The following is a 22,592-nucleotide window of genomic DNA, read 5'->3' as shown; positions in this document are numbered from 1 at the left end:
CTAGCACTCAGGTAAAACAGCTGGGGGTGGCTACATGCACATGTGCTCCTCCTGTCACCCCAGTGAAGACTGGGAAGTTACTAATCCTCCTCCTCTTCACAGTCAAAGGACCTGGTGACACTGTAAAGACACAAGAGATGATGGGCTAGGAAGATACCTCAGTTGCAAAGTGCTTCTGCACAAGAATGAAGACTGAGTTCAAGCCCAGCATCTCTCATCCTAGTGGTGGGAAGATGGAGACGAGCAGATCCCTTGGACTCAGTAGCCAGCAGCTAGCCTGGTCAGTAAGGCCCAGGTCCCAGGGACAGACCCACTGACAAAACAAGGAGGATGGCTCAGGAGGAAACCACGTGTGCACACATATACACACTCATGGGTGGGTGGAGGGAGGGAGGGCGAGATGAAAGGTGACCAATCTTTACTGATGTAAAGTGTCACTGAAGGATGGTGGCAGAAGAAACCTGACATTAAAAGTCTTTAAGAATTCTAGTGGCCAGGGGTGGCAGCACATGTCTTTAATCCCAGCACTCAGGAGGCAGAAAGAGGCAGGCAGTTCTCCATGAGTTCCAGGCCAGTCAGAACCACAACAAGACCCTGTGAACCACCATCATTAGCACCACCTCACAAAATAATCCTAGTGATTGCTAGAGGAGATATACTTCTTCAATGATGAGCCCATTAGTAAGACCCGTCCGTCACCAAGGAAGAGGCATGAAAGGGCTCAAGAGAGTGAGGGCTTTTGCCACCAAGCCTGATGACCTGAGCTTGATCCCTGGGACCTACATGGTAGGAGACAATGGGTTCCCATAAGCTGCCCTTTGACCTCCACACATGCATTATGGATGAGTGTTCACCTCCACTAAATAAATAAATGTTTAGAAATTTTTTAAAAAGAAAACAGGAAGACTTATTGGGAAGAGGAAGGATATCAGCTGGAATGGGGGAGGGCCAAATAAATCATCAGAGTACATTATGTACATTTATATACATGTATGAAAATACCATCATGAAATCCACTTCATGTGTAACTAATACATGCTAATGAAAACTAAAAAAGAAATGAGGTGTTAGGAATTTGTGTATGTGGTACAGCAAGCATGTGTCACATACCCCTAAAAATGGGAACTCAGTGTGGTTAACCTCCATTGTCAACTTCAGGAGACTGAGACTCACCATGAAAACAGACTTCTCCGATCACTGCTGTGAGGGAGCTTCTAGATTGGGCTGAGCTGGGAAGACTAGCCCTAAGTGTGAGCAACATAGGAATGTGCTTAGGTTCCAGACTCAATAAAAAGGAGGAGACAGGGTGCCACATTCATCTCTCTCTGAGCTCGACTGTCTGAGGCTCCTGCCTCGTGCCTCCCACCAAGGTGGACTACAGCCAGAACTGTCCCCTCCCAAGGATGCTGCTGTCAGATATGTGACAAGCACCTATCACCCTGTACCTGCATTGACACATGGTGACTGTTAGCAAGGCTGTTCCTACTGACAGGGCTCTGGAACACTTCCATCCATACGATAAAAACACTGATTCTAAAAAAACAGCACCAGGGATTACAATAGCGACAGAACTCCTACTTTCCTGAGGATTTTTTTTACCTTGTCCCCCCCATTTTTATTAGTGAAGTATATGAAATGTTTCCATAATCTTGTTTAGGTAACTGCAAAACCTGGAAAGACTGCTCCTGCTACAGATGGACAATATTGTCATTAATGGTCTATACACACACATACACAACTACACACCCACACCCTCTAACATCTGTGCTACAAAACTTGAATTTGGGACAACTTCAGCTGTCCTGTGAATTTTGGAAATTTACCGTGCTGAGTTAACATGGTACACAAATTAATAGATTAGTATAAAAACAGTAAACTTAAATTTTTCATTTGTACAAGAATAACACACTATACTAAATATAAAGGGATTGTCCATGCAAAATTGGCTACAGAAACTAATATTCTGTAAATAATTAAAATCAGAAGTCGTACTTCTTGTAACATCAAACAAGGACAAAACGAAGTCTGACTGTCACATGGGCAGAGAAAATGCAAGAGATTAAGAAGAGGCAGCTGGCTTTAGTTTGACTGCAAGAAATGAGTGGCAATTAAACAAGTCTTGCCCTTACAAAAACACAGCCGCGTATACAGCAACTTTCTGGGTATGTCCATATGTACTTCATAACAAAAAGTAAAACATTGGGCAAAAGCATCTCATCATAATCAAGAAGGGCAAATTATATCTGAACTATAAACTGAAGTAGTGTAGCATTTAAAACTTACCTAAAATACCCTAGGGCAAAGAACTGTTAGTAAAAAGTACATATGGACAGAAACCTCGGGAAGTGAACTCCTTTCACATTCCCTGTGCCTAAATGCCCAGGTCCTTGTGCACCCACCCTAAGGTAAAGAGTATATATGTGATCAATATCCACTGTCAAAAAGACTGGAGACAATACATAAAAATGTACATACTTAAATGGGAGAACAAAGGTAACTATGACAAGTTTTTCAAAAGACTCTGCCATTCTTTCAGAGAAAATAGCAAAAGGTGGAAAAATACAAATAGCAAAGGCTGACCAACTCCTTTAGCTTCACTTTACAACAGACACTTGGAGGCTGGGGAGACGATGGCTCAGCAGTTCAGACCCCACACTGCTCCTGCAGAGGACCAGAGTTCTGGTTCCTGTACCCACGTCTGGTGGCTCACAACTGCCCGTAAGTGCAGCTCTAGGGAATCCAATGCCTCTGGACTCCAAAGGCACCTGCACAAGTGTGGCATTCAGAAACAGAGACACACACACATACACACGTACACATAATTAAAAAGTAAAAACAGGTACTTGTTGGAAGGGATTAAGGTTTCTGGGGAAAAAAATTATGGTAGTGCCAAGAGTATTTGTCATAATTTTTATTTATTTTCCATGTCTGCTTTGTAAAAATGACAACAAGTGAATCTCTTCTATTACTGACATAATGCAATAGAAAATTTAAAGGCCTTTATTAGGCCAAGTTTCCAACTTAGACAGCTAATTGACAGGACATTATCAGAACGTAGAGAGGTGACATGTTCTACAAACCTATGGCAGTTAATAGTAGCCACAACAGCACTGATGCAGCTCACTAAAACAGAGCATCCAGACTGCATTAAAATAAACAATGCTGAGTGATTAACATGTAGCCCTATCTGAGTATATGAAACAAATAAATTTGTAGTAGTAACCATACAAAACAGTAGGCTTCACAAGGACAAAAAGGGTCTCTGATTCAAAAATAATTTTGTGATTCATGATAACTAATGTAGGTTGACTTTAATAATACAAACAGGGTTAGTGTAAGACAGAGCTGCCCCAAATAGTACTGTTAAACCTGTAATTCCTCAATGTCTACAGTTCTGGTCTTTGCTTCAGTCTTATAAAAAGTACACAATATAGATGGGCAGCTGGCTCAGCTGGTAAATGACCTGCCACGAAGCTTTGGTGAGCTGAGTCTGATCTCCAGGACCCACACAGTTAAAGAACTGACTCCTAGCCGGGCGGTGGTGGCACACACCTTTAACCCAACACTCAGGAGGCAGAGCCAGATGGATCTCTGAGAGTTCAAGGTCAGCCTGATCTACAGAGTGAGATTTAGGACCGGCTCCAAACTACCCAGAAACCCTGTCCTAAAAATCAAAAAAAAAAAAAAAAAAAGAGAACTGACTCCTGTGAGTTTCCTCATCTTCACCTGTGGTATGACACATGCACACGCCACCCTTCATACATGTACGCACGCGCGCGCGCGTACACACAAATATGTAAGTACATAATGTTGTAGAACAGTCCTTCTGTAAAGATGTGTTGCTCTCACTGTTAATGAAAAGCAGACTGGCCAACGGCTACACACAGGATTTTCGGGGCACAGAGCCTGCTGGGAAGGAGCAAGGAGTAGCAGGAGATGCTAGTCCAAAGGGAAAGCAGCAGTGCAGAAAGCACTCACAGGAGGTGAGCAAGCCTGTGTCAGCACACAGGTGAACAGAAATGGTTAATGTAAGCTGTAAGAGCTATCTAAAGACAAGCCTACGCTATCGGCTGAGCCGTTACAATTAATAAGTCTGTGTGGTTATCTGGGAGCGATCAGGACAGCTGGTCATGGTCCTGACCAAAAAAAAAACCCTGCCTACAGCATAACTTCAAACAAAAGCAGAGAATTATCAGAACATAGATTGTTTTCTGGCTGCATTCATTACATCAAAAGCTAGAAGCCCAAGTATTCTAAGCAGTAGTCCTTTAAGAAGTCAGTTTTTAGCCAGGCAATGGTAGCACACGCCTTTAATCCCAGCACTGGGGAGGCAGAGGCAGGTGCATCTCTGTGAGTTTGAGGCCAGCCTGGTCTACAGAGTGAGATCCAGGACAGCCAGGACTGTTATACAGGGAAACCCTGTCTTCAAAACAACCTCCACTCCCCCAAAACAGTCAGTTTTAATGTTATTTTTTTCATTTCTAACCATCATCCATCATTCCATCTATAAAATTTTAATGACTAACACATAGGACCATAGATAACATTATCAAGATTTTACACACTTATCCCTTACTTGTATTATTTGTTTACAATCACTAATATTGTACTTTACAGTTTGACTTTCTTTAAAAGTATACTTATCTTTATCTAAACTTTTTTTTTTTTTTTGGTTTTTCGAGACAGGGTTTCTCTGTGTAGCTTTGCGCCTTTCCTGGAACTCACTTGGTAGCCCAGGCTGGCCTCGAACTCACAAAGATCCGCCTGCCTCTGCCTCCCGAGTGCTGGGATTAAAGGCGTGCGCCACCACCGCCGGCTATCTAAACTTCTTAATCCCAAAGTATGTTTAACCAGTATTTTAATGAGAAAACAAAGTTTTAAAAAGAGGGAAAGAGGGCAGAGAGATGGCTCAGTGCTTAGGAGCATACACTGCTCTTCCAGAGGACCTGGGTTTGATTCCTAGAACCCATATGACAGCTCTCAATTGTCTACAGCTCTTGTTTCCAAGGCAAGAATTGGTTTATGACTGAAATATACACTTTCATCAATAGTACACATGGCGACTAAGTACGTGTAAATAAATGGCAGCATCTCCAAACAATAATTCCCTAATCACACCTGTAACATGGTGACCCGCACATAATGTGTTCATTAATGCAGTGCAATAACCCATCATTATAAAATTTATAGAATGGAATGATACAGCGATAAAAAAATTAAGTAAATTAAGAGATTATAGATTTAATTTTTATGTTTTTATTATATTATTTGGTTAATAACTAGTGTAGTACAAAATTCTCTGCGACACTTGCGAGAGCTGCCCTGTGCGTGTGCCACAAAAGTCGCGAGTCAGCTATTGATATTGGCTGTGGCGATAGTATCCAAGAGTCCTTCCCTGTGACCTCAGCACTACGTCCTAGAGCAATGTGCCTGGAGTATTACCAAATCGTGCACCACCAAACTGCCTGGTCTATAACCATGGTATCTGGCTTCCGTTAAAAGTTGGGTTGGAACAACGAACAGGTATGCGAGATCAACTATTCTAAGGCGCGTACTGCCAGTTAGAGACAGAGTAATCCACCACTCATTGTACGCGCTGGATTCAACACCAGTGTCGTGGGCTAGTAAAGCACTGCAAACTTGCTAAAATGGTGATGCCAATGTGGACTGAGAGGCATAGATAGACGTACCGTGTACTTATAGCTTGCACAGAGACGTCATCTGAATATAGCCAATTGACCAGAACTGGCGTCAAACAGAAGGTCTGTACCCTAAGTAAGAGGACAAGAACAACGCTAGTCACCCTATCTATGATTCGCATCTGATAAATGGACAGGAGACCTAAGACGTATGGCCTAGGGCACAAGCTAAAGTCATCTGAGAGGAGGGAGCCTCCAGTTACACCAAGCCTGTGGACAGCAGACTAAATAGCGCAGCAATCTTTCTCTAAATTAGGTGTGCATTGATAGTAGAGGATGTGCGGTGTTCTCTGAGCTTCATGTTACGTTTAGTGGTAGCTGGTAGGCGCCAGGCGTTTTTTCCTTTAGGCTGGTTGTGTGTACAGTGGACGCGTGGTCCTTTGGAGTTCTTAGTAAGAGAAAGCAACACGAAGTGAGTAAAGTGCCACTAGCGAAATCCGCCTAGCACCCCTCCGTGGTCTCTGCGTCAGCTCTTTGTCTCCAGGTTCATGTCCCAAGTTCAATTCCTAGATCCACGAGACAGCTGGAGCCTTTTTCCCTTACAACAAATCTGATGCTTTCAGAGTATAATCGTAGGCATGCACAGGACATACAGAATTACCTGTCTCGCGCCCGCAAGGTTGCTCCTTGGTCAGGGGTGGGTTTCATTCAGAGTCTATATAATAATAGATAACGCCTCTCTTAAACTAAGAACAGTCACATAGTACATTAACCATTCTATATGTAGCTGTCACCATTTTCTAGACTTTTAGTTTGCTGCCTGTTATCTACAGGTTTGCGCCCTGGACTCTTAAGGCTCTATAATCATATTATGTGGTAGCAGCATCTGTTGAGAGAGCATACTCATAATGGCATCAGACAAATGAAGAGGGGAAGCAAAACTTAATTTCGCGCGCACCTATATGTAAGACCCATATTATTTCAATTCTCCAGTATTTTACATAAAGTACACATGATTAGCTTTCTAGAAGCATACAGCTTAAAATGAGTAGTGAGAATCTCCTTAAGGCCATATCACAGCAAAAATTTGTAACATTTGAAAAAATCAATCCAGCCTTGCACGCACCACTCTATAACAGTCAAGGGGTATCTGTTACATAAAGTAAAATAAATCCAAAAACGAAGAAAAGTCCAAATATTGTGTCGAATCAATGAAGGACTATAATCTGGGTTTTCCTCTTCAAGAAACAAAATCGACACTGACCAATATGTCAATTTCTTACCACTAAAGAGGTTTAGAAAAGTAGCATAATACATGCAGACTTATCATCAATCATAACAGCAATTCATATTTGAGGAATTCTTTTCAGATAAAAAAATAAAGCTATACTAAGTGTCTTTATATATTTTGCTCACTTCATACAAAAAGGACATTCTGCTACATAAGTCCCAATTGAATTGGTGTACATCTACGCGTTGGCTAAGCGCGAACCCATGAACCTGGTAGTGGCTCAGGGATACTTGACCGCTATCACTAATAGCATCACAGTGCAATGTGGTGGTGAACGTTGCCATTTAAACGTCGTATCATATTTTCTTACAAAGGGCTGGAGATGGAAATGCAGAGCAAACCCGACAATATTGAGGTGAAGATGAACGTGAAACACATCGACCAGAGCGAGATCTCAGTCCATCCTCTACAGAACTTCCTATTCATTTTCTGTCTTAATCTTATTTTCTTGGAGTTTTTTCTTTTAATAGGGAAGCAACAGGTTTCCACTTCGAAGGTTAGATATCTGTGTCAAACTACGAAGCAACCCGTGTTTCGCACCTTAAAAAAGATCGAGAACACATTACAGTGTAGGATTGGCAAGGAGTGGCTCGCACGCGTAACGGTCTTAATGGAGAAGCACATTACTGCCTTTGGCAGAGGACCTTGAGAATGCAGTTTACGTCAAGCACAAACAAAGGTACTCCTGCCTTCACCGCGCACCTCTCTAACTCCATGTTCTCACTGGGGGAAGTACCAGCTACTATAGACTTGGGTGCACTTATACATAAATGTAGGTAAAACACTCATACACAGATCGATAGAAAAAGTAGTGCCTTTCACCTAATATCCACAAGTTAAATACGTGCTTAGAGAAATAAATCAATAACACGTCAAAAGTGATCGCACAGATGATACATCAAGTCATTAACACTATGATGTGGGGATAACTTCTACGAGGCATGAATTCTAGACTTAAGTCTAGTAACAGAGAGTACATTGCTAACTCTACCCTTTAAACTAGGAGAGTCGATATTTCTCCGACACTTGTGAGCAAACGTGTTTTAAGAGTAGAACTGTAACAAAAGAGAAAGTGGATTCCCAAATTAATCGTTATTGCTAAAACCAGGTTGAGGAATCTCCTCTCATGCTTGACATCACCATAAGACTTTGATACGGGGTCTCAAGAGGTCTTATTACAAATTTAATATAATTATTTAAGACAAACTGTTCATATATGATTTGCCTGAGCAATATCACCTAGCTATAAGGAAAACATGGAACGCACGAATACTGTACATTTTAAAGATTCCATTTTAATGCTTATTGAAGCAACGTAGTGGTAATGATAAATCGGATGAGTCTAAAGTTGTATTTTATGATACCAATGTATCTCAAACATTCTTTGGTAGTGCGCACAAGAGCATACCTTTGGCCATAATCTTGATACATATAACGAAAAATACAATCGTTACACTGACAAATGTTATATCCCAGCAGTTGTAAAATATGTTAACAAGTGTATTCCTACAAACTACAATGTTTTCAAAACACCCGCTTATATCAACGAGAAAAATATACTAGATAAAAAGCTAAGTAATCTATCTACCATCCGAGATCCACAAAATTAAGTTTAGCAGGTAACAATTTAACAATTATAGTATGAGACCACCTGTTTCAAGCTTAATAGGTTGTATTATGACACGCAAGAACTTATTGGTATGAAGAACCCGTGCTTAACTATAAGAGTTTTATATGTTACTTGAGAGTGTAACTAATGATTCACTGTCAATTGTGAGCATATAATAACATAATGTAGACAATATATTATACTATGGTTTTTTCAAATACACACTTAAACATACGGGGAAAACTTAAGTAAAAAAAAAATTATTTAATGTCAAACAACCACTAACTTAATTTTTAGGTTTGTCAAAATTGTGTAAATATAGTCAGTGCTGGCAACTAGCTTCGTTTATCAGAGAGGACTGCATCACTGCTCTTTCTGGGTTTGGCTACTATTTGAAAGATAGCGCTCATAGAGGGATTTATGTCTTACAGAGATCCTCCACTGGGATCCACCTTCTGCTTTCTCTAACCGAAATGGCTACTCAATAGTCGCTGGCCTCTATATTTCCGCTGTCTTTAAAGGTATGAGAAGACAGTGTGTACCGACTCTCATAAGAACTATAAAAAAGCCCGATGAATTTACAACTATTTTCTATTGCATTAAATGTAGTAGAGAAAGAATGTGACAGCATGGGTTTGACTTCCAAAACTGAATATTAACTACAAAAGTTGTCATTATGTATTTCAGCACTCACAAAAAGCTCCACAATGGCGAAATACAACAGTAATCTGGTGGATAACTTAAAGATAGAAAAGAATTATAGAACTAGGAATACTCCTTTGCGCACTCACCCTATAAATTGTTTTTATGAGCCCCCAAGCCAACCTTGAGATCCTTCCTAGACAAGTACTCCTTATGTCCATGAGGACTTTAACTTTTTTTTACTGATGAAGTTGTTCAGTTTCCCATAGCACCGTGTGTATGTGTGCACGATCTACACTCTGGCTGCTGAAAGAATAAGTGGCACGACTACTCCAGTTTCTAGTGGGCTTGCAGTGGGGTCCTGTGGAAAGAGAACCCAGAGGCATTGGGATTCCCTAGAGGCTGACACTTGCCGGCGACCACAGTTAGCGAACCCAACTCAAGACTATCCGTGGCATGAGCAAACACCGGATAACACAGCATAAACACTGGTCTCCTCATGAAAAAGAATCAGGTTATAGTGGTGGTTCTGAACCTGCTGAGTCCATCCGTCTAACGCGCCAACCATGTGCCAAGTGGTCTGTTGGAGAAAGGTGAAGCAGTGAAAAGGAGATTGGGGTCAGGGAAAGAGGCCAGTATATACACACGCGTAATTTTGTGAGATAAATGTTATTGCACAGCCGTTGTTATGTGTGCTATTTATCATAGCTGAGAAAGTGGCAAGGAGATCTTCTAGAGAGAAAAGAAAAGGAAAAAAATGTGTCATAACTTCTGTTACTTTTGGTCTCTCCCATTTCACAAGGTATAGATACATTTATTATTTTACTGTCATTAGTCTCGCAAAGATCTATTTTGAACATGATGGGAGGAATTTGATTTACACTATTATATTAACTTCTTATATAATCCCTAGGGTGGGTGAGCACAACGTGATCCTTGAGAGACCTGTAGCAAGAGATGACACAGGAATAAATGTGACAATGGAGTTCACAAGTTCCCAGAGGATTATCATAGTACCGAGTATTACTTTTTTAGCTAACAAGTAAAACTTAGTTAGACACGGAGCGCGAATAGTAGATGGGTTTATCTTTCGGTAAGTTATGTCGTAATAAAAATATAAGCTACACAGATGTCTGTATACATAAGGTTTCTTGATGATATGGTTCTAAGGGGCCAAAAACATATGAGGGTTTGTCTTTAGACTATAAACTCACTATGCACCCTTATTGTACTGTTACAAATGACTATGAAGATGCCTTTTGCCCAATTTTTACTTTCTAGATGTTAATTATAGTAAAGAAGGCACGTAAACTAAATTATCGAGCATTCAACACCCATATACAAAGTGTTAGCACTGTAATAAACTGAGTATAATTGCGGCCTCTGGAGGGACTTGACTAAAATACCTTCCTAGGTATATCAAAACGGTCCCACAAGGCCTATATTCGAAAAAATCCGTATATTGTATTATCTTCATATTTGCGACCATGAAAACACAGGAAAATAATGCTGGCAAATCCTTATTACTCCTTTAGCTGCAGTAACGTTTACAACCTAAACACCAAGTAAACTACAGCTGCTCCTCTTCTGTTTTAACAGTTTTATCTCCATAAATCGCCATATTCCTCTTAGAGTACACCTCCTATAAGTTTTTGACAGTGACCCCTAGACTATCGGATTGATTTATGTAACATCCTTGTTGATGTTAATGTCATATTGCATAGAAGTTCTTCACGAGCACTCATTCATGAATTTTCCAATAAAGTTTATAATCTAGACGAACGGAATATCATAGTTCTACTGAAAGACGACCAAAGTTTGCTAAATGCGGCAAGGACAATCGCCTAGATATATAATTATTGGCTTTTTAGTATAGTAGTGTTTATTTCTTGGTACCATAATAAGATATAATATATTTAAAAGTTTTTACTGTTTTCCCCTTTCAAACGTAATTCTACATGCTAGCTTAAAATTGTGTTACATGTTAACTCAGGCCAGGGTAAATTTCCAAAATTACACAGGACAGTGAAGTTGTCCCAAATTACAAGTTTTGAGCAGATGTTAGAGGTGTGGGTTTGTAGTGGTGTATGTCGTGTGTATAGTGGCTTATTATACCTTGCTATCACATATCTTTGATCTTATATTACTTCACATGAGAAACATCATCGAGGTTTTTTAACCTATCAATGGGTAGTATTACTAGACAGTAATGAACACATCTGAAGAACACCTCAGACACACAGCACCATCATATTCACACCAGGTATTATGACCACGTTAACCACTAAAAAAAAAACAATAAAGCAAGGGGCAACTGGCAAAGTATTGGTCTATCACAGCTAAGTAAGCAGGTGCTTGCACCTCACTAATAAAAATGGGGGGGACAAGGTAAAAAAAATCCTCAGTAGCAGATACGTGCAGGAAGAGCAAAGTCTCCTGCGTGACGCGCCTTATGACTCGAGCGCAGTAACCACAGGGAAAGATAGTACACCTATGGTAGCCTGCCTCCTGCATCACTTCTTCCGAAGAATTACTAAGCATAGGTGCTCTTGATGGTTAATACTAGAGTTGTGCAAGTCTATTTACCGAGAGAATAAAACCTGAATATTTTGTGGTATGTAATAAATTGTAATTTATAGAATTTCTGTTATTTTATGTTACAGATAGATCACCCCTTGTGTCAGGCTTATAGGTAAATCAGACTATTGCCATCAAACCGCTTCAGACGCTAATGTGTCATGGACTCAAATGTTTTGACCAGCGTAACCGGGGTGATAAGAGATGCTTGGTTCTACTCAGCGATATATTGAGTTCTAGCGCATAACGCATGTCAATTAGAGTCACATTTCATTATGGTGATGTGGGTAAGCATTCTCTTACTTGAAGGAAGTCTTACCACGAGACAAGATACTGTCTAGTGAGCTGCTGAGATCTATAAAGGTTTTCCATCTTTGTGAGAAGGCGAAAGAGTCTTTTATTCGTTCCACTTAATGGGAAGTCCCTCATAAGACTCGAGCATTGACATGCTCTCTAGATGAAGAGAATGCTAATAGAGAATAAATATAGTCATCGCATAACTATTATTACCAGTTATCGAGTACCTAAGTCACATTGTTATCTTGTATATGTTCTTCTCTACATCTCTAGACTTGACTATGTTCTATCAGAACCTCATGCTCAGTCACACCCGAAATCGATAGAAAGCATAACTGCACCCAATCAGGTGAAATGATCCGAGCCAGATCAGTCTTCCTATACTCCCAATGGTGAGGTCTCAGTCTTATCCCTGCAAGTTAGAACTACAAATGGAGGTTCAACACCAACCTGACTGCAGTTTCCAACATTTGAATTATAAACGGTGAGGTATGCTCACAAAAAAATGCTCTAATGCCTCTTATAGAGATCATTAAGAGTAGACCTTGAATTCATATCCTCCAACCAGGCGAATAGGTTCGCGTCAACAACACCTTAATCCTAGCACTTGGGAGCAGAAGCAGATACTGATTCTCTGTCTTGTATTGTTTTTCAGATTTGTTCACTCTGTAGCAACTGTCTATAATTAGATCAGCTTAAATACACCATCTCAAGGACAGCCAAAGCTGTTGATGGATTATTCAATGATGCGCAATGTATGTTACATACAATCCGTATAGTAAATGTACATAGATTGTACTTTGCACTAGAATAGAACAAACATATAAAAATACTTAATGAGCGTCTCTTTCATCTGGATCCCTATTCCATGCTTGAAAAAAGGTTACTAATTTTATTTTCCTTTCCTCTTTACAAAAAACATTTTAAAGTTATATCTTTTCCTTGTATTGTTTTCATTTCTTGTTATATAAAAATTCTTATACTGAGATCATATTTATTTATTTTAGTGGAGGCGAGCACTGAGCATCATCTCTATAATGCTCAGTGTGTGGAGGTCATCATGTATGGTCAGCGTTATAGGAAAGCCTGCGTTTTTGTCTCCTAACCAATCCGCTAAGGAGACAGGAGTTACCAGAGGGAGACAGTTATCAGGAGGCCTGCATCAGGTTCATCTGGAGGGTGCTTGGGAGGGATGGTTCGAACCACTATGGGCGCTCCTCTGCGAAAGCTCTGCTAGGGCTTCTTAGTCGCTCCTAACGCGCTGACCGTTCTTCAGTGACTGTGGCTTTTGCTGTGTTCATATCTAATTAGTGGGTTTCATTGTGCGCAGCTATACAATTGTATAATCGTGTGTGTCTCCATGCTTGAGCGCCTGCGAGCGGCATGAGCGGATCTTATTGATTTTTCTGGGATATGAGGTGTGGGGTGATAATGGACAGGTTGGGATGTTCAACCCGATGTGTTGCTCTAGGTGGAGCGGAGATCCAGTTGTTCGAACTTCGTGAGAGAGAGCCTTGAGGTATCGCATCTTCTAATGCAACGTATAGATCCTCTGTCTCTTGACCAGCCTTGTTACTAGGACGCATCTCCTTGAGTGCTGTGGATTTATAGATCATTACGACTGGCCACCTATTTTTATCTCAATGTTGGTTTTGGCAGGTGGCAGATTCTTCTTTTTCCACACCGAGCATGCCATCGACAACATAAAGCCGAAGTAAATATGTAAAATCTACAAAATCATGCTTGCTGAGGGTGCGGGCCCACATAGAGGGGGAGAGAGGGAGGGCTGGCCACTAGAATTCTTAAAGACTTTTAAATGTCAGGGTTCTTCTGCCACCATCCTTAGATGACACTTTACATAAGTAAGATTGTCCCTTTTCATCTCGCCGTCGCTCGCCTCCACCCACCGGCATGAGTGGTGTTATTATTTTGCACCACGTGGGTTTCCTCCTGAGCCACCGTCCGTGTGGTTTTGTCACGTGGGTCTGTCCTTCTGGGACCTGGCCTTAACTGGGACCAGGCTAGCTGCCTGGGCTAACTGATCCAAGGGATCTGGCTCCGTCTCATCTTCCCACCAACTAGGATGAAAGATCTGGGCTTGAACTCAGTCTTCATTCTTGTCAAACACTTTGCAAAGCTGGAGTGTATCTTCCCGAGCATCATCTCTTGTGTCCTTTAACGAGTGTCACCAGGTGCCTTTGACTGTGAAAGGAGGAGATTAGTAACTTCCCAGTCTTCACTGGGGGTGGACAGAGGAGCACATTGCATGTAGCCACCCGCCACTGTTTTAGGCCTGAGTGCTAGGGATTTGAACTCAGGATGTGTTGCACGCCAGATTTGGTAATAACATCATTAGCACTTTCCGCAGAATTTATATCTGTTGCGTCTAGGGTGATGAACACTCATTGTAGAGTCCTGAACCGTGTCACGTCGATAACTTAGGCTTCGATTATCCATAAAGTGGTGGATTTCATTATACGTTTATCGAATCGCCAGTCCCTATGTATAAATCTAATGAGAGATTTGTCGTCTATGTAGATCACACTTCCGCAAAATAAGAATCTGTTCTGTGTATACATACATCCACTGTTTCTTAAGCAAGAATTATCCGAAGGATTCTTTCTAAGGTCTCTATTTCAGTTTTATAAAATCTAAAAGCAAAATCTTACCGCGATCATTGGTTGTCACACTATATAACTGTAATTCAAGGGAGGCTAACGTCCCACATTAGGACACAGTACTTTAATCAGTTTTGGGAATATACCTATGTATCACTCTCAACGTAGTTATTCCTGGGAATTCATATATGTTACCACCTGACACTGGAGTGACTTTTACTACATGAGATAGAAGCTTAAAGTTTGAATGGATTTATTGACGAGTATGATTTAATATGACAGAATGAAATGGTGCCCTGACATACTTAGCGCCAAAGAGGAGGTTTCGCAGTTTTATCTGGGGTTTTGCGTCAGACTAACTCACTGTGAGTCTGAATTTGAATAGCTTAATGCCCCATATTAGCCTATGTTTATGCAATATATGTGAGATTCAACAAGGAGGATTGTGATGTAGTGTGATGTGTTCAGCTATTAAACAGTATGTGACATTGTGACGGTTGGTGTCAGAGCTGGATGAGATCGCTCCTAAGTTCGGGATCAACGTAGTAATATCTCCTCAGGCGCGGAGCACACCTCCACGAGGGAATTTTCTTATCAGATCAACTGAGGTGACAACGACTTGGCACAATTGCAATAATGTCCAGACTCTCGGTTGATGAGCAGGAAGTAATGACTAGCCATTTTTGAGTATTACTCTCATTTTCTCCCACTACGTTGCCGGTCAGTCCTTCTGGCCAGAGGATGTTCTCATCTACATTTCATGCAGTCTTGTAGCTAAGGTCGTGTGCACGTCCATTACTTAACTTGGTAATTCAATAGAATCTCTAGCTTGCACTATAAGCTCATGACTCCAATGCAGACAATGAGGTAGCAAAAGAACGCTAAAGACAAGACCAAGAAAGCCCACAGTTTTTTCCCTGGGTTCCTATGTGTGTGTTAGAGTATAAAAAAGCTGGAATTCCAACGCACCACTAGCTTCGGCCAGACGCCTGAGTGCGCTACAAAATAAGAGAGCTCCACTCTTGGGCGCTTGTACGTCATGAACAGTCATCTTAGGCATGGAAACTAAATACCACTATAGTAACCAAGACACAGCAGTCTTGTAAGTCCGATCTTAAAATAAGCACAGATCTAGTAGAGACCGTTGGAGAATAGAGTCTCCTCTGTTAATCTCTTAGGAGGAGCCCTGACTAACACAGTATTTGCCTGTGACTAGTACTATATGAATTGATTGAGCTATATGGGAAGACCAGCAATATTCTACACTACACAGATTCGATGGGTCATGTTCCTCCTGCGTATGGCTAAGTGTCACATAGTGAGCATTCTATATACACGAAGGTAGGATTTGAAGGACAGAGAATTTGAAGGAGCGACTTAAAAGCTTTAAGTCTCGATATCTGTAGACCCAGATGGGGAACTAAGGAGGACAAATGGACGTTTCTCTAGGACTGTGCGTTAAGTTCATCTTACTCGATCACAACAGCACACTACCGTGATAGGTGTACATTGCAGGTGCAATCCTCATATAGAGCTCTGAGAGGGTCTAAGCTTAGCAAGGCGTGCCGAGAAAGAGCAAAGATTGTTCCTCTTGAAAATCTCTTTGCTCCGCCGTGATTTGCTTTCCATGGTTACGCTTTCAAAACACTTAAAATACATATGTTCTATTATAATGTCTTCTTCCAGTCCAAGACACATGCTGTATTGCTAGCCCATTGAACAACTCAAGACTAGCAGCACAGACTAGCTAGAGCCTCTATGAGAAGATTATACATAGAGAGGAGTGTACAGTAGACAGTTGATGTGAATTTAGACACATGCTCAGAAGTAGAACGCAAAGCTAGAAGTCTCACGTAATTGCCTTAAGCGTGGTCTGCCATCAAGAGAATCTGGATGCAGTAAGGACTCCGTGTGTCTACAGGCTGGTCAGTGTGATTAGCGATGTGTAATGACAAAGTGTGTCTTTTCACTTTGGAGGTGAGGGATATATAAGTTCTTTTCCGGGCCATTTCCCGAAAGGATTATACCCAGAACCTTTAGTAGTCTCTCTTCCCCCCGGTTACCTTTTTTTCTCTCATAATCATTGTAAAAAGGCACAGAATCAAGGTACCAAGGTAATTCTGGACTTACATTTATTGACTCCATTGCGGATCGACAAAAGTCCACCTGGCATCAGCATGGTCGGTCCAACCGAGACATGGATGTCTCCTTTGCAAGCGCACTAATTTTATGCTAAATGAAGCACATTGTCATTAGCATTTCCAGAAATTAATAATTTTGTTGCCGACATGTCAGAGGATGACAACGATCCAATATTGATATTGTTTCGCTTAAAGGAGTCGGTACTCACCCATTTCTTAGAGTGAGTCTTAGGTACTTTCTTATTCACATAGACCTTGTGTTGTCCCGACTAATCAACTAATCAGTATACAATACAACATGAATAATAAATATATAATAAATACTTAGAAATTAAGTAAAATAATAGAAGAAAGATAAAAGAAAAAAAAAAAAAAAAAGTAATGTTGAGGGTTTAGTAAGACACATTTAGTCTGAGACTAGGAAGATTTACCTTTATGAAATATATTATATTGAAAGCATCTGTGGGTATATCCAACAGTGACCCTTACAATTTTAGGCTTAAACAGACATGAATAATATTAATTTTGAAATTTTCGTTCCCAAGATCAAACTATGAGTCGTGCCCACCCTGCTAACACAGCACATCACAAGCATAAAAAAATGTGGTTTGGGTTATTTTGTTAATTTTAGAAGTTCAATCAATATTTACTCATCACTCACATTCACTTAATAGTTCTTTTTGATAGATAAAATGGATGGCTTGCCCGTTTGTAAATCTGCGGTCCATACTATATTCGCTTCTAGGATAATTATGAGGGTGGTTTAAAAAAATGATACGTGAGTCACTATAACAGATTCTCGTTAAACATAAACGTGATAATAAAAAATAAGCATAAGTATGATGTATCGACAAGGCTGGCCTCAAAAGACCGCGAGAGACTGCACTGTGAAACAACTAACATTTTATATTCTCAATGAAATACAAGGGTAGCTTCTAGATTTATATAAGTAATGAATAAAAGCTTCTAGTCACAGTCAGAATCAAGCGTAAGAGGGGTCCAAGATGGGAAAAGCAAATATATGGGAGACAAATCAGCTTTTCCTTCATATTCTATACCTTTCTTACTAGAAAGTCACTATCTTGCTTAACTCATTTATAAAGAGTCCATTAATGTCGTGTATCAAACTGAAAAATGAATTAGGAAAGTAAGTAAATAGAGATTGTGAGAGAAAACGTAGCCTCATTTTATCATTGCCATTCGGTTGAGTATCTATATACTAGTAGACTGAACATACCTTCTATATCAAACACTTTAGGAGAAGAACATGGTTATGCAGGATGTGGCTCAGTGAGGAAGTAGGTAAAGCACCTCCAAAAACCTCAGGAACGACACCTGGAGCTCCATATTGCATCCAGCTATAATTCCACATTGAGTGGTAAACGCACAGAACAATGCTTTCCATACTAACTACTTCAGTCACCTATTCGTCCATGAACTAGTGCTTGACTCTGGCGACATGCCCCATCTGTTTCACTGATAAAACACACATACATCAAACACGAACAGAGGAAGACTCGACAGGTGAGGGTTGCTATAATAAGGATGAAAAACTAGTAAACAAGTAGACGACTTTGAGAAACAAGATATGTGGTTATGTTTCTATTTATCTGAATAAAAATTTTATTATATCTATTTATTTAGTTGATTTATAATTTAATTATATTCATATCTTACCATTTGTGTTCTATGATTTACTCATATATTTTATTCATGCTATAAAACATGCTTATCCACCCGAGAAGAGGTGCACACAGAGCTATATACTAAATCTTACTATAGGATAGTTGTGAGACCACTCTATGTGGTTGCTTGGCCACACTCTGAACTGTCAGGTACCTTTATGGAAGTATGGCAGTGTCAGTGTACTGCTTAACGTGCTAAGCACATTTCTCCTATGTTCCAACACAGCGTAGTCTATGCTATACTTTTGTGGAAAAGTCACGCAAAACAGTGCGTGGATGTTATCTCTAAGTTTTTAAATACAGTGCAGGATTTAACAGCCTTGGTATGGGTGGGGAAATAAATTTGTTTATAGCATATTCTCTTGTAAATATTCTTAGATATAATTACTAGAAGCTCTATGTATACACGCAATTATGCTCAGAGTGTCAGTCTATAATTTGGTATGGCGCGCGGGCTATTAGACTACTGGTCGATGAGTATCTTGCCTTACTAAAAGAAAAAAAGAATTAAGAAAGAAAAAAAGATTTATCACAAGAGAGACAGACACAAGAATACTTGCAATGATTGATCATTAAACAAATCGAGTCAGATATATCTCAAATTCGATTCAAAGAGAGCTCTACTGAGAGATAAGAAAAACATATCCCAGAAAATGACATAGATGACAAGAGTGAACTAAAAACGAACCTGACATATTGAGAATAAATCCACTGTCGCCACTGACTCATATGAAACTTAAGAGAAATTTACGTGAAGATAATGAGTATACACAGAGAATCAGTTCCATTTATCAGAATATAGTGTATTCTTAATACTATAGTACTGAATCTACACGCATCGAACATCTGGGATGAATATGTGGTGGGCAGGGGGATTGAGGTAGCTCAACTAGGTTTATTATACAAACACTAATAAGAGTGTGACCTACAAACGTGACTAATACCTTTCATTGCCTCAGACCCTCTGAGCTTAGATTAAAGATTCCAAGTCACGTGTCAGCCACTGTGACTAGGCCTGGAAAACACACTTATGGCTTCAGTTAAAGGAAGATAAACGGAGTAATGATAAGTGAGTGGGTAGACTACAGCTCTTCACCAGATCTAAGGACTTGAGAGCACAGTAATGGGTGTTGCTGGACTTTTATTTTTGAAAGAACGTGAGTAATCAGACATTTGGAGAATGTTCATTTTTATAAGCCCAAAGAATGCCCTGGTATTTCCTGAGTGCCGTCTTCACTACTAGGTTAGCCGAGGCAGGGGGGTGGAGGAACAACTAAGGATTAGTAATAAATCAGATCTTAGATTCGCATAGGTGAAGAAAAGTAAGTCTTTACAAGTTATATTGGCTATGCTGCGTGTTAATTATACTCCCACATACTCGACCAATTCGCAACGTTGCCTGACTCTCTCCCTACTATGATGAATTTTATCAGCATCAGCCTTTTTCAACATGCCAGGTCTCACATGGTGGTTGCGCATCGCGCTCAAGTCATCCCAGCATTGGAGTAGAACCAGAGTAGGTACATCCCTGCACGCTCATCTGAGCCTTCAACTGGCAAAAGCTAGCTCTCTCACTGCGATGTCGCGATCCCCAGGTCTAGCAGGTCTTTCACTATACACTGAATCCTCTATATAAGAACACAGAGGGGGCTTAATATCCGATATTCACATATATGAAGTGACAACTCGTTGCCTAAAAGCTAGGAATCCTACATGTTTCCACACACAAGTCTGCCTTTGTATCTGTTATTAAATATTACCTATATTAATCTTAGTTGCAGAGAGTAAACGTAGTTATGTAAAAAAAGAAATGGCAGAAAAATTAAGATGCTAGAGAACCAGGGTTAAATGAAAATTGACTAAAAATTCTATTGCATTCTGTAACACTATGGTGAAGGCAGTATTTAAAAGTTTATTTGCTAAGCTTTGGCCACAAGAAACAGACCATAGTGAAAACTGCCATGCCTCACCTGGAGAACATGTAAATGAGTAAGGCATGCTCTCCTACCACATTTACAGCTATCTTTAAAAAGAACAACCCCCCCCCCCCAAAAAAAAAAAAACCACTTCCACCACTTCTTGAGTTCAATAGTCAAGAACCTCCCTTTGGGGAAAACTGTCTACTGAAGGCTCTCGCTGTGTAACTAGCATCAGCACGGTCAGCTTCCTCTCATGTCATGCTTACAGCCTCTTGCTCTTAGCACACATCTTCTCCCTCCCTGCCACGGTGCCCTGAAAATGAGATGCTCTCTTCTACTCAGAGTCCTCTCTACCAGGGCCTCCCCACTAGCTCATGTGTACCTCTCCCTCCATCACCTAAAGAGGGGAGGCTTCCGTAATCTCCACTACCAAGTTTCTCTGTTCTCAGTGTCTTACCATTCACCTTGGAAGCCATTCATTTGTCTAATTATGTCTAGTACTTTATTTTTCAAAAAGAACTGCTACAGAGATAATGGTGACTGACATTAATAAACAAGGGTTTACATTCCTTAAATGCAATTTAAGTTACTAAGCGGCTAACTACACACCAACTGCTTGGCAAACCGGAAACCACCTAGGATTCTAGTGAAAAATTACAGACAGCCCACCTGGGCCAGGGCTGCTGTCAGGGATCATGTCTGGGTCTGTGGCCCTACCACAGCCAGGGTCTCTGCTGTTGTCTGTGGCTCTGGACACCACTGAAGGCAATGTCGATGCCAGAGGTCTGAGCTGCCACCTCAGGCCATGTTGCTGTCCCAGGGCTACGCTGCCATGGGGGCCATGTCAATCTGAGTGGCCTGTGCTGCCACCTGGTGCCATGGGGACATCCAAGCACAAGCTGCTACCAAGGAACCTATCTGGGTCCATGGTCCTACCATGGCCAAATTCTATGTTGATGTATGTCTGTGGCCCATGCTACCACCAAAGGCCACACAGATGCCCAGGGTCTGGCTTGTAACCTATGGTCACATTGGTGTCTGAGGGCCATGGTACCACCAGGGCCATGTCAATCTGGGTTGCCTGCACCGCCACACAGGGCCATGGTGTTGCCCGGGCCCCAGGCTGCTGTTTGAGTCCATGGCCCAGCAGCAGCCAGAGTCTGGGTAATGTCCACAGCTCCTGTTGCCACAGGGGGTAACAAGAAACATGTATGTTAAAACCCAAGGGCCGTGCGAAGCCAGCTCCACACCTCACTGGCCCTGGACGGGGACACACACACACGCTGACACACACACACACACACACACACACACACTCAGGAGAGACAGACCCATCCCTCACCATGGGTGTGGGAGAGCTGGCCCCGATGGCATGGGCCTAGGAGAAATGGCTCTGTCCCTTGTCTGTGGTGCAATACTAGTGACCAGGACCTACCATCTCAGCTACAACCAGACCCACGTGCTGGACTTTGGGGTGGCCCACCCTAACACTTGCTGGAATGAGGGAAGGTAACATTTAAGCTCAAGTGGAAAACATTGTTCTTTGGGGGATCAAGCATAATCAGAGACTGCAAAATCACTTGTTTATGATACATTGAAAATTATATTTCATTATTTTTATTCTGGTCCACTTATGCATACACCATTTCCATGGTTCACCTTCTCCAAAATTCTTATATTGAAGCTCCAACCTCCACTATGACTATATTTAGAAATAGGATCTCTTTGGAGATAATTAAATGACATCATATAGACAAACAGCTGCAGGCTAACAGGATTACTGTCTTTCAAAAAAAAAAAAGGTATCACATAGCTTTTGATCACAGACATGCATATTCTTTCATGCACCCAAACTCTTTGTGCACCCTACCCTTCCCTTCCTCTGTGAGAAGGCAAGTATCCAGAGAGGAACAGTTTCTCCCAGGAACTCAATGGTCAGCACCTGGTGCCTTGACTGCCTAGCCTCAAGAACTATAAGGAAAAAAATTTCAGTCATTTAAGACATTATAAAAAAAAGGGGGGGGGAGATATGAAACTTTCCTATCAATTAAAAGCATGTTATTGTTATTAGTAAATCAATTAGAACATTGGAAAAAAGAATAAAATATATTCATATCTGTTAAGCACAGGTGTCCTCCAAATTGAACATTCAGTCTTTCCAGTAAAGGAGAAAG

The sequence above is a fragment of the Peromyscus leucopus genome, chromosome 8a (assembly GCF_004664715.2).
Source record: "Peromyscus leucopus breed LL Stock chromosome 8a, UCI_PerLeu_2.1, whole genome shotgun sequence".
Lineage (NCBI taxonomy): Eukaryota > Metazoa > Chordata > Mammalia > Rodentia > Cricetidae > Peromyscus > Peromyscus leucopus.
This window is presented reverse-complemented; position numbering follows the sequence as displayed.